The sequence below is a fragment of the Camelus bactrianus genome, chromosome 33 (genome assembly GCF_048773025.1).
Source record: "Camelus bactrianus isolate YW-2024 breed Bactrian camel chromosome 33, ASM4877302v1, whole genome shotgun sequence".
Classification (NCBI taxonomy): Eukaryota; Metazoa; Chordata; class Mammalia; order Artiodactyla; family Camelidae; genus Camelus; species Camelus bactrianus.
In genome coordinates, this window is record NC_133571.1 from 7,877,160 (window position 1) to 7,890,037 (window position 12,878).

Sequence of the window (12,878 nt, forward strand, 5' to 3'; positions counted from 1 at the left end):
TAACCAGTAAAAATGCCCCTGACATCAGTGGGCAAGGGACTTAGTCTCCACATCGTGGTGGCAACGATGGGAAGAAAAACACATCTAGAATCTCCCAAATCAGTGAGAGTAAAAGTCACAGGAGAAGGTCAGTGTTCAGCATGAGACTAGAAAGTAAGTCATAACAGACTGACCGTGATACACCAGATGCAGAAGACCTCTGACCGTCTCCCGTAAACCTGTTAGATGCCCCCTGATGGACTGTGAAATGAGAAACAAGTGCTTATTCTGGAGAGGACTGTGACTCAGAGGCACTAGGAATATACCTGTTTCATCAACTCACCATCAGGCTGCTGTCATCTGGGCACGTGTGTGTCACCTTTATAAATACATACTCATCCATTCAGCCAAATAGAGCTGTAGGTCAGGTTGTGAGTTTGGTGAGGCCACAAGAGATGTCTGGGTTACTTATCTCAGTATCCCAAGGACAGAACCCTATACATAGTCCCTGAACTCAAGAAGCTAAGGATTGTCCCAAAAGAAAAGCGTGTGTGGAAACAAAGAGAATGTTAGAAGGAAGTGGTGGTGGCTGGAATTTTACTGGGAGGTAAAGAATTGGACAGAGCACAGGAAGACAGACCGACATAAAGCACTTTGCGTTGTGCCTGGCACATAGGGAGCACTCTGTAAGTGACCGCTATTCCTAATATTATATAGTCTGCTCATTTTAGGCAATTCCTCCAAAAATAGGGTATCTTGGGGGAAATCCTAAAGTTTTCAGATAGGTTTGTGACCAGCCACAAATCTGGCTTCAGGTACAGCCTCCACCTTCTTAATAGAACATACTGTAGTCTCTTCTGGCAAGCAGGGTGTAAGACAGATGGTTTAGATCAGTTATTTTATTATTCAAAAGTCTGCCCCTCAACAGGAATCCATAGAAGTTTAAACTGAAGATGAGCGGTCGTTCTCAGCCAGAGTCATCCCCATCTTGAAAAATACCTCTTCTCTTCTGTTTTGGTTACTCTTTCCTTTGATGGACAAACAGCTCCAGCTGTTTCAGCCCCTGAAGCACCTCAAAGCTTCCTGGGCAGGCTGTGGACCCCACTCCTCCTACAGAGACTAGGGTATCTGCATTCAGCCCTGAGGGGTAGAGAAGACCCGTGTTTTCCCTCTGATCTTAGGCTTAATTCTTTTTTGTAAACATAAATAGACTGCAGCTCTGTGGACTGCATTCACTCAGCAAGAGGCAACACCCAGCATTTGGGTACTGAGTACAATCTTTAAAAGAAAAAAAAAAAAAAAAAAAACAGAAAATGTACCACCCTAGTAGTTGGATAGACAAATGTTACTGGAGGAACAGAAGAAAGTTCGCTGATAGACCTGAAACTCTTCCCAAATTCACGCTGGCAAACATTCCACAGTATAAACCAAAACACGACTGTCATTTCATTTGATTTGTTTTACCTTTTTTTTCAATGGCCTTCGTTTGTAATGCACAGCCAGTTTGTAATGCAACAAGCAGATTTGACTCTCTCTTTGGTGAAGGGTAGTATGTTTGGAACATCATACATAATAAAGACAGATCTGATGTCACAAAACACCAAGACAAAGTTGCCTTCAAATGAGAAGCCAATTGCCACATTTCTCACGCTATCAAATGTGGTAGGTTCTATTTTGTAGTTATATCATTACAATTTTTTTCACTAATTTGTTACTTAAGGTTGAAAGATTTAAGGTTGAATCATCTACCGTCAATGGGCTTTAAACCTGATAGACAGACCTCGGTTCCCTTTTTCAAGCAGAACCGTCCGTGCTGGCTCAGGAGATGTGCAAGGGCACAAATTCACCTTGTCAGTGATATCCCAGGAGAAAAGTTCATTTTTCTTACCAATAGCAATTCTACAGGGAATAGCTTTCTGACTTAGGTAAAAAATAGCTATTTTCGTCAGTCATCACACTTCCTGTTCAGCATTTATACATAAATAATTTCTACAAAAGGAAAGAATTGGGTAGAAGGAGCTTGGGTATCTTCAACGTTTGCATCCTGGGCACCAGGGTTCCTCCCCTTCAATAACTTTCTCATCCTTTTCTCTTTAGCCAGCTGCTCCCAAGTTCAAACCTGGAGATGGCTGCTCCACCTACAAAATGCATAACCCTATCCTTTAAGTAGAATCACTTATTTTCTCCCATCGTCTTCTTCCACCTAAGCCTGTCCATCATCTTCATGGAGACGTCTCAGTAGGAGGGGCTATTCACCTGCAGTCCTTGACCCCCCCCCTCCCCGAGATGAACTGCAGGGGGCCTGTGAATACCTTTAAATTCTATGCAGATTCTTCTCCTGAGCTGCAGCTCACTGCTAGAGAAAAATTACACATCTGTGCAAATTAGAGCCACCACAATGTGCGGGTGACCCACAGCGCTGCCCAGCCAACCTTTCATTTCTTCTGATTTTTACTAAAACTGTGGTTCAGTTACTTGTTTCTGAAAATTTTTAAGAAGCCAAAAATTTATTCACATCTTTCCAAGATCCTATATTCTTTTTTCTTTCATATATATATGTATATATACATGAAAGAAATATATATATATATACACACATATATATACATATATATAATCTGTAAGTATAAATCCCCAAAACTTCAGCAAAAAAAAAAAAAAATTTGTTTCTACATCTGGCCTTACTTAAGAAGAGTAATGCTTTATTTATGTGAAATGAAGTGTTTCAAATAATTTTACACCTTTAAGTGCCAAAACTATTTTGTTAATAATTTTAACCACTTGTATTGGAATCATTTTTGGAAAGCCATTGCATATTTTGGAAGTTTTTCTCCCCATTCTTAAGACAGTAGACAGAATATGGTTAAGGTTTTCATGTTGACCTGGGGTCAAGATCAAGTAGGCTCCTAATTTCACTCTGTCTTTTAATTCCAAGAGACCTTTGTCCACCTTCGTCTCCAGGAAATATACATAGTAGTCATTGCCTGCATACTTTGGGCTGCTAAAAAATTGGTGAATATGTCTCCAGAAAACTGCTCTTTTTCGTGTTCATTTAAGCCATTTCTTCAGTCAATTTCACTGAGCTTGAGTCACATCTATTCATAAACACACACCTGCCAATACTTTGTTATTTTCACAATGCATCTGATTGATCTGGCTCATATTTCATAATTATCTTCACCAAAATCAGTAGCAGTACATAAGGACTGTTTATCCCAGTAGCAAATGGACTAGAAGGCTGGGGGGTTTGAACTGTTGTGTCTGTTCTAAGCCCACATTCTCCTTACTCTCAGATTGTCAGCCTCCAGCAGCAGCCTTCTTATCCCCCCTTACTAATGTGCTGATTATGACCCATTCGGGGCTAGGAAATCAGGTACCTTATTCTAAAGTAAGGAAGAATGTGTTGTACTGACAGACTAGAGTCTCTTCTGTGAGGGAAGTGTGTAGACGGGTCCATGAGCCATTTTTAAAGCTCTCTGTGTGTATGTCTGTTTCCTGCTCTTCTGCAGGGCCCTGCATAATTGAATGGCCAGAGGCTCCCTCTGGAATGGTGAGCCCTTGTCAGCCTGGGACCACTGATGCAAATCAGAGGTGAGTCCATTCCAGTGGCTCATTTGCAGCATTATAGAATCTGCCCTCCTTTTGATTCCTCCTCTGGACAGACATGGTGGCATTCGATACTAGTCCTTAGGCTTGAAATTTTTCAGATAAAGTTCCAGTACTTGGGATGTTTTTTTAAAAGGACTCCTGACAAACACACAGAAAGCAAAACTTCCATTGTTCCACCATTGCTCCGTGCAAGACTTTATAAGTTGCCAGCATTTATTTAATTCCACTTACTTCCAAACAAAGAAAACGTTTGAAGTGAACATTCTATCCTCTAAGCCAGTGATGAGCATACTAGAGCCTGCAGGCCAAATGCTGGCAATTTTTATAAATAACATTTTAGAAGGAGTCAGCTCATCAGTTTACATATTTTCTATGATGGCTTTCATGCTACAATGGCAGAGTCGAGTGGCTAAGACAGAGACTAATGGCCCAGAAAGCCTTAAAATATTTATAGAAGACGTTAGCTTACCCCTGATTTACACTAACTAGTCGCTCTTACCTAAGCAAGTTACTTCCTCGAAGAAGTGAGTTCCAGCAGTATCTTTCTTTTTCAAAATGCAAACATGGAAAAAATGTAAAATAATCAGACGGATTACTGAGAAACTGCTTAGTGGTTTCTGAGCTGCTTTAATGTATTGGTCAAGTTTTAATGGCTGATACTGTTTCCACTGGACCAAGGCAGTTATTTGCAACAGTGGAGTTTTTATCAGCACCTCACAAGAGTACCAATGATGACATCCTCTAACTGTCACAAAGGTACATAGGAAAGTACACATCTTAATTTTTTCTTAGACATTAAATGACATAAGAGATAGAAGATACCATAAATGATAATTGTGCTAAAAATTTAATGCATAATTGATGTGGTTTTAGACCCACAGTTTGGAAAAATTATAAACCCTGAGAAAGGGCTGGTAATTGATAAACTCTAGAGGTATTAAGACAACCTAAAGTTTATACTTTTTTTTTATTATTCATTCATTTATTTTTAGGGTAGGTACTGAGGATTGAACCCAGGACCTCATGCATGCTAAGCATGTGCTCTACCACTTAAGCTATATCCTCCCCCAAGTTTATACTTTTTAGTAAAACAAAACATAAACATTACAAACATTACATGGACCTACTTACATTTTATCCAGGTGACACCAATACAATATTAAGAAAATACAACTGAAATGTGATATCAGAAAATAGGATTTATACTTCTAATTTACCTGTCATATCTTATGATGCATATCAAGTATTTGCTTGCTAGATATAATTATAATGTTTGAAGGCAAATGATTTGACTCATGTTATCCCAAATCTATGAAATAGCTATTTAAATGCTCCATAAGTCCTAATATACTTATATGTAGGACACATATGTTGAAATCGGCCCACTGAGTGGGATTTCACTAAAACAACTTTATTTTTGTCTCCTCAATGCCCTTTGAAGCTGTTCAGTGAATGAAGCTTTGCCCCTGCTCTAGATAAAAACTTAGCAGGCCTCATGAGTTTTCTGTTCATTTTAAGTCACTTTAAGTAACAAAATACAGTTTCCTTTCAAAAATTAAGCATCCAGTTCAGGACACTAATGAAAGCTTCAATCTCTACTCAGTCCTACACATGAGTGTAAGGTGTTCCTATCTTGCACTCTTGTAGTCTTGTGCCTTGTACCTTGTAATTCATTTGAACCCGTAAAATTAACAACATATTCCATTGAGAGATTAGACCCTCTGGAATGACCAGATCACAGAACTTAAAATCCAGGTGAAATGCATTTTTACCCACAAGCTGGCAAACCAGCTCAGTTCGTACTGAAGTATGTAGCAGTGGGAATCTGACTGGTTCTGAACTGCTCCTCCTTGATAGGGATGAAGTTTTGATTTTATACCCACTTCTCACACAAGGTGCCCCAAATTCCTCGCCCTCTGCTCAGGGGCTTGCAGGGTTCCAGGACTGGGGGACAGCAGGTTGCACACAAGCAGTGGATGGATTGTTGGGTACCAAGGACTATCACTCCATCCCTAATCCTCACTAAGCCTGGGGTTCTCCCCCTCCCCACTCCAAACATTCTGGTCTGTTGTCCATCCTCCTCCTCTTCTCTTTTCCCCAGCTCCAGGTTACCTCACCTTGGGGGATGGAAAACTGCTAAACGTAAGCATGCATCCGGTTTCTCTTGCCGGGTTAGGCCTGGCAGCTCCTTTAAAGTCTTTGTTTCTGTGTGGGCTGGAAAGGGGAAAACAGCCCCAGGGTACCAGTGAGAGAGCAGAGGGGGCAAGATATACTGAACACGTGTCAGAAAACTCAGATTTAATGCTACGCCATATAGCCCCGCCATAAATTCTCTCCAACCAATATCCTTTCCTCTTTGCAAACACTGCTATCCTATTCACCTCCCATGTTGCGATTTTTAAAAGCAAAATGATTTAAAAACAAGAATCAACACTTGGAAAACGTTTAACCAAGACAGACAGTGGAGCTTAACAGGCAGAGCAAATGTCATGGCCAAACAAGAGAATTTTATAAGTTAGGCTAAGCTGAGGTCATAGACAGGGGCAATGAGAAGAGAATCTTCGGCAGAGGTCACAATCAATGGGCAATGGTCAGACAAGGAAAGTCATCAAAGGCCAAGAGAAGCCATGCCTAGTGGGCCACACCAGGCAGGCCCATTTTTGTTGACTTGGCGGTGGAGGTGGGGGACAGGGAGGGGCTACTAAACCGCTGTAGGGATCCATTAGTCCTCAGAGAATGAACTGGAACTCCTAGTGGCTGAATATTTGAACAGAACCAGTCAAAATGAATGTAGAATCTAGAAGAGCCCCCAAGATGTTCCAATATATAAGCCTGCTCAGAGAACTTTTTAATACAATGGAGAAAAGACAATCTCTTCCGTAAGTGGTGCTGGGAAAACTGGACAGCTACATGTCAAACAATGCGATTAGAACATCTCCTCATGCCATATATAAAAAGAAACTCAAAAATGGATTAAAGATCTAAATTTAAGAACTGAAACTGTAAAACTCATAGAAGAGAATGTAGGCAGAGCACTCTTTGACATAAATTGGAGCAATATATTTTTTTAATCTGTCTTCCAAGGCAAAAGAAAAGCAAAACTAAACAAATTGGACCTCATTAAACTCAGAAGCTTTTGCACAACAAAGGAAACCATCAATAAAATGAAATGACAACCTATGGAATAGAAGATATGCAAATGGTATGACTGACAAGGGGTTACTATCCAAAATCCATAAACAGCTCCTACGTCTCAATATCAAAAAAAACCCCAAATAACCCAATCAATAAATGGGCAGAAGACCTAAATAGACATTTTTCCAGAGAAGACATAAAGATGGCTAAAAAGCACATGAAAAAAAATGCTCAGCATCACTAATTAATAGAGAAATGCAAGTGGACATGACTGTTAGCATTCTTGGTGGATTTTGAGTCTACTTTAAGTAGGCTAGCAATAATCCTTCATCTTAATCCCCAACGCTCACCTTGAACTGCATAGAAATCTATTAAAATTTAACACCAAGTGGCTTTTTATGATTTGCTTTTGGTTAAGATATTAGGGTTAGGAAAAACCTGTGTTTTATACCAGAAAACTTTATGACTTCCTGCTACAGAAAACATATCTGCTAATAAAGCCATCTCCAATTTATACTACACACACCTCTTTTAAAGATGGCTGTGTCCCTTTTGGGACAAATCATTTTTAAAAGACTTGTAACGAGTGTATTGCTCTGAGCCAAATAAGTGTGGTATGAACATGGTGTAGTTTTTTCTCTAATCACTGCCTTCAACGAAGCTCAATCAAATCTGACTTTTGCATTCCTTAGTGACATCCTAGGCAGATTTCAAAATTTTTCTGGTTATTTTCTATTGTTAAAACTTAGCCCATACACCAGAAATTAACACAACCTTGTAAACTGACTATATTTCAATTAAAAAAAAAAAAAACTTAGTCCAATTGAGATTTTAATCTCAGACTTGATATGCATATCATACCATCTCCTCCCATTAGCATAGTTCTGACCCAAACCTTTGTGGAGTCCAGAGAGGAAGGCAATAGGGGAAGCTCTGAGCGGCCTTCCCTCTACCTCCCTTTAAGGCTTAGTCTCTCCAGTATGTTGGCAGGAAGGAGGCAGAGAGAGGTGTCTCCTATTTAACTGGCCCCTGTGTTTCCTCTCCCCATTAGTCTCTTTGCTTCTCAAGGTAACATTAACTAGCTATAGACACCCCACAGGTGGTTGCTGTTCAAATATTTGCTCTTCAAAAAGCCCATGTGGGACCTCTTGCTGGGGCTCCCAGGGCCCCTGCTCAGCATACTTCTTGATTCAGGAGCTCTAACTCTGGTTCCAGCCACCCCCTTCCTCCAAGCTTCCACCTGCAGAGGACCATGCCACAGGATCATGGCAACTCATCACCCAGTCCTCTCTCAGTGGGAAGCTCTCTTAAGTGATACAAGCCCAGCTACCTTCTGCTGTGTCCTCTAGACCCACGGGAGACACAAATATCCCCACCAGGGTCACATCTCCCTCAGCCCCACCATGTCCCAGTCTTCCTTCCCCTGCTCGGATGAGATGAGATGTCATCTGCATAAGGTAGCAAGTCACCCAATTGGACATCAAGATGCCTAGCTCCCCTTCCCCAATTTCTTTTTTTTTTTCCCAGATATACAATTGGATGAATTCTGACAGATGTATACACCAATGAAACCATCACCACAGTCAAGACAGCTAACATTTCCATCACTCCCCAAGAGGTACAAATCTTGAATTTCCAATTCATCCCTTCCCACCCCCTTCACCCCTGGTAACCATAAGTTTGTTCTCTATGTCTGTGAGTCGGCTTTGTAGATAAGCCTCCCCATCATGGAGCTGTGGAGGGGCAGTGACATATAACTTACTCCTTGCCCAGGAGGTGGGCAAGAATTCACTTCTCAACACAAACACTGTCCGTCAGTGGCTTTTTTCCCCTCGTCTCCTTCTTTCTCCTTAGTTTCCTTGTATAGATTTGGGGCGGGGTGGGGGGAGGCGGGGAGCGGTGGCTGTTGGTAGAAGGACTGTTCATTACTTCCTAATAAACCTGGAGGAGGTGGCTTCCAGGGCCCCCATGAGCGCTGGTGGCTGTCTCCACCGTGGCAGGTTGTCCCCACCTGTTGTCTTCAGCTGCGGTCTCTAGTGCCCATTCTAGGGTGTCAGGAGAAAAGATCACTTAATATCCTTTAGCAGGTTTCAACAGAAAAATGCACAACTTAATAAAAAAAGACAATATTTTCACCACAGAATCCAAGACACAAATCTGTTTGTCAGGAATGAGTGAGACTGTGTGCCTTTTTTGTGTAGGCACAGAAATCTTCTCCTATTCAAAATGTTCATCTCTCCCAGAAGCCAGTCAAAAAAAGGAAGGACTGTTTCTCTAGCTGAGGAAGCCAATCAGCTGCTTGGTGACAAGGAGTCTTTAGGACCCTCCAGGGCCGCCTCTGTTGCCTGAAGACGACTGTGCTCAAAATCCCTGAGCCCATAAGGGATTCAATTTTATCTCGTCTTCTAACCTCCACTTCACCCCCAACGTGAGTCAATAAGCCACTAACTGGAGGACAAATCTGAAGAACAGGAAATACAGATAATTCAGGAAAACCTAAGCGGTAAAGAGAGTTATTATCAATAGCATATATTGATCTTCAGAGAGCCCCAAGGGGATGCGAGTTGCATTTTATAACCTGATGTTGAGAGTAGAGGGCTGGTATGTCCAGAGGACTCTGCTCTCTCCTTTCACAGCTTGGCATCCCCAGGAGTCACTCAGTGAACTGATGGCTTGGCAGTTCCTCCTGTTTGCCGTGAGAAGAGAGCCGGTTCCCTCCCCTAGGCTGCTGGAATTGACAACACACACTCCAGTGACAATGCCACAGCAGATTCACAACATGCCAACAGAGTGTCCAGCCCTAAGAGCTCCTGGAATCAATATTTTTGAACAACCAAAATGACTTCATAACTGAGGACCCAGAGTGTAAAGAAAAAATGCCAAGTTAGATACATGGTGGTTACAAAGGGAAGAAGTGCCAAGAGCAGACAGCTGGCGGGGAGGCAGCCACCAGTTGGGACACTGGTGTATGGTCTGGAGGCTCTGCCTTCAAGGAGATGGTCAACGGGAAGAAGTTCAAGACCAGAAGAGCAGGCTCACTGTCTTCTACCAGCTTTGTGGTCAGAGGGAGAGCTCTCCCACTTCTGGGAGCAGGAGGCACACCGAGGTTTCTTCTTGGAAAAAAGACTAGAAAAGACATGGACTGACAGTGTCTCTCCAGGGCCGGTGAGATGGCAGATTGACCCCACCGGGGACTGAAGTTTGTTTGGTTTGATCTAGTATCTAACCTGGATAGTCTAATAAGTGATAGCTACACCGCCACAATGTAACCATCCTGAAGCAGGTCACTTTCCTTCTCCCCATTTTATAGATGAAAAAACTGAGGCACGGGGAAGTTGGGTGACTTGCTCACATTTACATAGTTTATAAATGGAGCCAGGTTCAAGTGTGATCCAATAGATCTAGAGTCTGTACACTTAACCACTGGTCTCTGCTGCCTCTCGTGAACAAGAGAGGTGTTCCTACGCCAGGATCACAAAGAAGGATGCCTCTCCTCTGTGTGCAGCTACCTACTCCAGTCAGCAGCAAAGGGCAGGGGGAAAGGGTCAGAGGAATGCTCAGTGAAGTTGGAGAAATGGCCTCCTTCTCCTCAGGCAGCCATGGAAAGAACATTTAGGTTGACTTCCAGGGTCTGGAGGAAGAAAACAGTGCATTCCTTCTACCACATCACTGCAGTTCTCAAGAAATCCTTGCTCTTACCCCAGCTGGCAGTGACCTTTTTGGTGAGTGACTGATAGGTTTGTGGCACCACCTAGCGGCTCAAGCTGAAAATTGTCCCAGAGGATGTCCCTGGAGACTCAGAGGCAAGGAAAGAAGCAGAGAGATCTGTCCAAGGCAGGAAAAGGGAACCAAAAGCAAAAACTACCCACACTCAAAGGCTTTCTGAACCCCCTGTAGCCTGTATCCACACATCATATTAAAATGTCTTTTTTTTTATGCCAGGCTGCTCAAAGATGTACCCAGTGTATCAGGAAAAACCAAAGGCTAGAATCCAGGAGATCTAAACCCCAGACCCCAGTCCTTTTCTCTACAACAGACTGAAAAACTGTGTCTCCTGAAGTCTCTCCCCAGGACTGGGAACCACCCTGTATATCTGTGGACATTACTCAACATCTGCGGAAACTCAATAGAGGAGGACGTGGTCACAAAGAAGCAGGAAAGAGAAAATGGGAAAGAAATGGTTCTTTCTTCTCAATGAAGTTCCCCTGAGCTTATGCAGAAACCTCAGAATAGTGGAGGGAAGGAACGCAGAATGCAGGCTGTCCCCCCACCTTATCTGTGGTTTCAGGAGCTGTCAGTGGATCTCCATCCCGTCCCTTACTTGGCACATGTTAAGGAGAAGCCCAGGAGGACCAGACCAAGCCACAGCGAGGCAGTCCACCTGCGAGGGAAGAGTCAGTCAATTCTATGGGAGAGACAGTGCCCCCAGAGGAACTCTCATCTAGCTGGGACACGTGACAATGAAAAGGTACAGGAACTGGGCACAGCTAAGAGGTGCAGGCTGAGGGAACAAGATGTAAGCACGGCTTCTAGAATTCTGAGCAATGCTCATGCTGTGGGACCAAGTGCAGTCAATTAAGGGTGATCGGTAAGAGGGGTCTGTGATAAGACCCAGCTCAGTCAACCAGGCAGCTGGCTGGGCTCCCCCACCCACCTCTAGAAACCTGGGGAGATGAAAAATTTCCAAGCGCAAACAAGAATGTCACTCGTCATCTGATTCTATAAGAATGAAGCCATGACCTTCAACACATCCTGAAAGGAGTCCAGGGTGGAGCTCAAGAATGAGGCACTCTGTACTGCTGTGGGCACACAACATGGGGACAGTGACAGTAAAGAATTACCAGAGACCAAGGAACGTTTAGGAAAGTTTAACAGGTGCACTGCTCTTGGCAGCAGCGGGCCACACAGGCGAGGGGAGCCTGCGTGAGCATCAGGGAGGGGCGTACAGGGTCTTTTATTTGTGGGGAGGGTGCTGAGTGATCAGGTCATGCACAGGTACCTGATTGGTTGTACGATCTGTCAGGGACCTCTCTGAGCAATAGGCTTTACGACTCTGATAAGGGCAGGGTGTGAGGCCTGTCCACCTAGGGTGTTGTGAGCCGGGCTGTCTCCAGGGTGATGAGGTTTGTTAGGGTAAACACACCTCAAGAGAAGATGTTTTATATCCTGCAGAAATGCAGGTGTGTGGAGGGACCTGCAGTGCGAGTGGGGGTTAAGGTGGCAATAGGTTCCAGGCACACAGAGAGCCCGGGGGTGGGGGTTTTATGACTCCGGAGAGTGCCACCCGGCCCCACATACACCTTGGGAAAAACTGGCAGAGCAGACCTTCAGATAGTTAGATATCTTCAGAAGAAATTATGAACCCAACTTCTCACATCTTCTCATAACTAGAAAAGCACTAAAATCACTGAGATACCTGCTCCTCGTGACCAGCAGCAACCTGCTACCGAGATGTGTGCTTGACTGCACTTACCCCTTCTCCCAAATCATGTACGTACTGACCTCCCCCTACCTCTTCAGGGCAGCTCCCCAGAGCTAGCTGAGAGGTTGTACCCCAGCTATAGTCCTCCATGAGTCCCCCAATAAAACTGAACTTTCAGCTCTCGTGTTGCCTTTTTTTTTTTTCAGTCAACACCAGCATTTGAAGTGGGGTCTGTCCTGAAAGTCCCCATAGGGTCTTATTCAATTACAAAAGGACCAGACAGAGGAGATCTGAACAGACAAAAGTAGATTCAGGAAGCAGCCAAATGGAGTGTCAACCAATGTCAGGGCAAGTGTTTTTCAATCTACACAGACTTGGTCCCAGGTCAGTTTAGGTTAGCATCATGCCAGGTGTGACGGACCCTTGCCCTGTTGGAACCAGGGTTCTGGTACATTTTCTAAGAATGAGCCTCTTGTGTTCCTCTTTTCCCCAGGCTTAATTATATCTACTTCGCAAGCACCCTGGTATCCTGACCAAGGCAGAGAATGGTACCCCTCCTACTTGAGTCTCAAGAATCCCTGCCCATTCAGGCACATTTGGACTGGCCCTGCATCCCACTCCTTCACCTTCTGGGCCATTTATCATGCCCAAAGGTGTGACCACTTATCAGCCCAGAGTTTCCTGCTTTTCTTTCTCTGCCCAGGGACCCCTGGGGTTTACATAATATATGGTT